The sequence below is a fragment of the Mustela erminea genome, chromosome 5 (genome assembly GCF_009829155.1).
Source record: "Mustela erminea isolate mMusErm1 chromosome 5, mMusErm1.Pri, whole genome shotgun sequence".
NCBI lineage: Eukaryota > Metazoa > Chordata > Mammalia > Carnivora > Mustelidae > Mustela > Mustela erminea.
This window is the reverse complement of record NC_045618.1, coordinates 9867122-9872769: the sequence shown is the minus strand read 5'-3', so window position 1 is coordinate 9872769 and position 5648 is coordinate 9867122. Positions and strand designations below refer to the sequence as shown.

General features: G+C 42.2%; 1 pseudogene; it reads right to left on the bottom strand.

Moving 5' to 3' along the window:
- Positions 1–4246: 4246 nt before the first annotated feature.
- Positions 4247–5105, bottom strand: LOC116589795 (annotated as a pseudogene).
- Positions 5106–5648: the final 543 nt, after the last annotated feature.

Sequence of the window (5648 nt, the reverse complement as noted above, 5' to 3'; positions counted from 1 at the left end):
TAATCGAGAAATCCCAAGGAGAGGCTCCTCCACCCTGCCAGACGAATGGCCCCTTTCCTCTGTAATCTGAGTTCAGAGTCACGGGTCTCCTTCCAGCTGACTCACAAAGCCAAACAAAATGCTTTGAGCCAATTCCTCTTTGAAAGGGGCAGCTGCTCAGGTGATGTGTGGTGCAAGCCATTTAGGCTGGCCCCGGGTCCTACCAGGGCTACTGGAGAAAGTGTTCTGCTCTCAGCCACTCACAGCCAAAGGTTAAGATGAGCACGGGCTCAGGAATGGGAGGGAAATCGCTGCCTTCATTTTTATCCCTCTGGCAGAGGGGAAGTTATAAAAGCCGCTTTCTGAGCAGTGAACCAGAAATGAGTTCATCTCTCCTGCTACTTAGTTGTGTTACCCCAGGCAAACCGTGGTATCTTTGAGTCTCTTCAGTGAGGAAAAGAGGTGGGATCAGGTCTGTGAGACCCCTTTCCACATTAGGGTTCTTTTCTGCAAACATCTCTACCTCATAAATATTCTGCCACGCATGAGACAGTGGAAGGAAACAGATCAGCTACTGTCACAGGATTATGGAAACTTTCCATCTTCTCCAAGTTTTGCATTTCAGCTAAAGCTTAAGTACCAAACAATAGTTGTCAAGACACTTCTCATTTAAAGTCAAGTCCAAGACCCTCTCTGCAAGGCTGCAAAGGGTAAAGTAGAGAGCCACTTTTACCAGTGTTGACTATTATTTACTCCTAAGCTTTATTTAAAATTTCACTGGAGGGGCACCTGGGTGGCTCAGTGGATTGAGCCGCTGCCTTCGGCTCAGGTCACGATTTTGGGGTCCTGGGATCGAGCCCCACATTGGGCTCTCTGCTCAGCAGGGAGCCTACTTCCCCCCCCACCCTACCGCCTAACTCTCTGCCTACTTGTGATCTCTCTCTCTGTCAAATAAATAAATAAAATCTTAAAAAAATTTTTTTCACTGGAGCTTAGAGTGAGGACTTCTTTAAAAAGGGGTATGTGCCAGGGAACCTAGGTGGCTCAGTCAGTTAAGCATCCGCCTTCAGCTCAGGTCATGATCTAAGGGTCCTGGGATCCTGGGATCCAGCCTCCTATCCAGCTCCCTGCTCATCAGGGATTCTGCTTCTCCCTCTGCCTCTGCATCCTCCCCTGCTTGTGCTCGTGCTCTTTCTCTCTCAAATAAATAAATAAAATCTTTTTAAATGGGTGAGGGTTATGTGCCATAGGTTCCCCCTCCTCACATTTTCCCCATAGGTGGGGAAATGCTTTCCCCTCATTTTAAGGCAGGTGAGCTGCCTGATGACGAGTCTCAAAACAACAACTCAGAGAGATTGACAGGTGCTCCTGAAGTTTGCAGGACTCAGGGACTGCCATGCACATCTGAGTAAATCCAAAGGCAAGAGGGTTGGACTGGATGAAGGGGGCAGAAAGAAGGAAGAACTAAATTGGGAATGGCCCATTCTTCAAGTTAGACTGCACAAAGGTGTGTACATGTTTTCCAAACGCCCACTATGGACCCCACAATAGGAACCAGATAGATCTTTAAAAAGACTATCCCCAAAAGCTTCCTACCAGAGGCAGTCAGTCTCATCGGGAAGCAGCTGCACCATGCCATCAGAAGTAAGTGGTTGGGATATTGTAAGTGGCCATCCAGAAAAGGTATTACCTAAGTTACTGAACTGTAGCCAGAGATTCCTACTAGGGAAATTTCTGTGGAACACACTAATAGGTCCCCTGAAAAGGACTGGCATCTGCACATCTGCATCCAGAAGGGGATGCCAGATGCAAATGTCCTATTCCATAAGAGCCTCCTGGCTTCTCCTCTCTCCCCTCCTCAAAGTCAACCCTACAGGGGCCAGAAGCCACTACTAGGAAGGTATATGACCGGACAAACAAATACCAAACACACTATCTTCCTCCCTCTTCCCACTACAGATTTCCTGAGGCTGTCACAAAGACAGGGAGGGATGAAGAGGGTTTTTGCCAATATTTTCTTATGAAAATTTTCAGACATTCAGCAAAAGTTGAAAAAAGTTTATGGTGAACCCCCTATAGACCCACCATCTATCTTTCTCACATATCTATCCGTTCATTACTCCCTCTTCGTTTCATGCATTTCAAAGTGAACTGCAGACATCAATATACATGTCCTAATACCTCAGCATGCATTAACTAGGGTTCGGTACAGTTTTACATATGATGAAATCAGAAATCTTCACTATATGTTTGTTGAGTTTTGACAAATGCATATGTATAACCCAAAACTCATCAAATAAAGAACATTACCGTAACCCCCCAAAGTCCCCTTCATGTTTTTTTATCAGTCAATCGCCTCCCACTTTTAGATTTTTTTCAAGCATAGATTGGGTTAGCCAAATTTTAGAATTCCATGTAAACTAAACCATATAGTTTGAGAAGTTCTTAAGAGATCTTGGGTATCAGCCCTTTGTCTGTACTGTCATTTGTGAATATCTTCTCCCATTCCGCGGGTTGCCTCTTTGTTTTGTTGACTGTTTCCTTTGCTGTGCGGAAGCTTTTGATATCGATGAAGTCTGAAAAGTTCATTTTCGCGTTTGTTTCCTTTGCCTTTGGAGACATATCTTGAAAGAGGTTGCTGTGGCTGATGTTGAAGAGGTTACTGCCTATGTTCTTCTCTAGGATTTTGATAGATTCCTGCCTCACGTTGAGGTCTTTTGTCCATTTTGAGTTTTTATCTTTGTGTATGATGTGAGAGAATGGTCAAGTTTCATTCTTCTACACAGTTTTACTTACCTGTGGAGCGTAAGGAATAACACAAGGACACTGGGAGATGGAGAGGAGAAGTGAGTTGGGGGAAATTGGAGGGGGAGACAAACCATGAGAGACTGTGGACTCTGAAAAACAAACTGAGGGTTTTGGAGGGGAGGGAGGTAGGGGGTTGAGTGAGCCTGGTGGTGGGTATTAAGAAGGGCACATATTGCATGGAGCACTGGGTATGGTGCCTAAACAATGAATTCGGGAACACTGAAAAGAAATAAAATAAAGTGAAAAAAAATTTTTTAAACTAAAAAATAAAAAAATATATAGTAATGACCCTTCATTTCAGCAAAATGTTTTTGATAGTCAACACTATTGCTCTACATATCAACAGCTCTTTTACTTGTACTGGTGGCAGATTACGATACTTTGCTTATGCATTCTGTTTGTGGACCAGAGGACTGGTCTTCTAGATGGTAGTTTTTGGCTGTATGAGTAAAACTATTATGTTCTTCTACAAGTCTTGTTTTTTTTTTTTTTTTTAAATATACTTTTTCATTGATTAAATACCTACAGTGGAGTGACTGGATTTACAAGGTAAGTATATGTTTACTTTTATAAGGAATTTCTAGAAACTTTTGAGCGTGATCGTACTTTATATTCCCACCAGCAATATGAGAGAATTTCAGTTGCTCCACATTCTTGCCAACATTATTGTTTAATCTTTCTAAACAACCATTTGGTGGGTATGAGTGGTATCTTGTTCTTGTTGTGGTTTAATTTATGTTTCTTTTTTCTTTAAGATTTTATTTATTTTTTTGATAGAGAGACACAGCAAGAGAGGGAACACAAGCAGGAGGAGTGGGAGAGGGAGAAGCAGGCTTCTTGCAGAGCAGTGAGCCTGAGCGGGGCTCAATCCAAGCCGAAGGCAGCTGCAACAACTGAGCCACCCAGGTTCCCCTTAATTTATATTTCTTTGATGAGTAATCTTGTTGAGCATTTGTTCCACTTGTGTATCATCCTTGTAAAGTGTCTCCCGAAATCTTTTCTTCTTCTAGATGGTAGTTTTTGTTGTTGTTGCCATTGTTGTTTTATCTTTTTATTGTGAGGTTATAAAAAATCCTCCCATACCCTCAAATCTAGTCCTTTGTCAGAAAATGAGTTTATAAATATTTCTTTCCAGTCTTTGGCTTGCATATTCATTGTCTTAATGTATCTTGTGATTAGCAGAAGTTCATATCAGTATTTCTGGTAGATCCTGTATCAGTTGTTACAAGATGTATTTTCAAAAATTGTGTTTATTTCATCCACATTGTTGAATCTGCCACCGTAAAGTTGATCATGATAATCTCTTTTTTTCAGGTTTTATATATTTATTCAGAAATTGATGCAACTGTGGAATGATGCGTTTTTAGCATTATGAAATCCAATGTCTTGAAATCCTTTTCCCCCGCAGTTCTGTTTATTACCGTGTTGTAATCCTGAAGAAATTTTCTTATCTGAAGTTTTTCATGCATTCAGGTATTTTGCATGATGTCTGATGTGCTCAGTACTAAAGACTGCAATGAAGTAGTAGCTATGATCATAACCCTCTTGTAATCTGAAAACAAAAGGGACTTTCTTTTCTGTACTGACAGCTAAGAAGTTATCAGGTAGTAATTGTCCATCCGTAGGCCACTGGCCACTTTTCCTGGATCAAGTAGTATGTCCAGCTGAACACCTGGATAGGACTTCACAAGACGGGTAGCAACATCAGCCTTCCATTTACTTTGATCTGTTCCCAAATATCCGCTAAAGACTTTTTTCCCCCCCAAGGACAGAGCGCTGAGTTGCAAATTGGAGCAAATGCGGACACAGATTTGGACTTTCCAGGATTCTTCAAAGCCCATATCAGAGCTCTGCGGCCTCCCCTAGCGTGGGCAAAAATAGACCTCCTTTAGGGGGTCCATTGCAAAACTGGCATTTATGAGTTGGGGAAGCTCTGCCGTTACATAAGAGTACATTCTATAGTTCGTTTTCCAAGGATTTTCAGTGGCATCTACTTCGAAACCCAGCACCAGTGCCAAAGTCCTAGCTCTTGTCTTCTCCTGTAATACTGCAGCCAGGAGGGCTGTCATCTGGAGAAAGGACGACAAGGCCATGTTCAGCGGCAGCTTGATGATAACCAGACTTTGATATAAAATTTTGTTCCATGCAAGTTAAACCAGATAACCATGCAGCGCAGGACGTTTTCCAGCTTCTGACTCGGGTGGTAAGTAGATAGCAAATTTCACTTGGCAGTTCAGTCCAACACTGTCATGTTCAAAAACGTTCTGCAATCCTCCAAAGCACGTGGTGCTGGAAATCTGTCTCCTGACCACTGCTACTTGCTTTTTTTTTTTCCCTGCACCAAAGGATGGATGATCCTCGGCGATAGGAGGCAGGCGGGGAAACGATCAGCAGCCGGAGTGGAAAGGTGGGACCTCATCTTCTAGACTTGTTCGGAATACTCTTATCCTCCTCGTGTCCATAGGCTCTGCGGTGGTCATCCCTCTTTCACTTCCGATATGGAGAATTAGTGCTTTCTCCCCTTTATTGCATGCTCAGCGTAACTAGTGGGTTACTAATTCCAATCTTTTCAAAGAGCCAATTGCCTTGTTACAAAACAATTGCTGGGTTGATTTTCTTTCTTTTCTGTTTTCATTTGTCCGGTCCTGCACTTTTATTTTTATAATTTCCTTCCTACTCCTTTCCTCGGGTTTTCCTTGCCTTTTTAGTTCCACCTATCCTCTTTAGGTCATTAATTTTAGACTTTCCCCTTTTTCTATTATAAGCATAGATAGCTATAAAGTTCCCTGTAAGACCTACTATGGTTGTATTCTATAAATGTTGATACGTTCTATTTATTATCATTCAGATTACAATGTTTT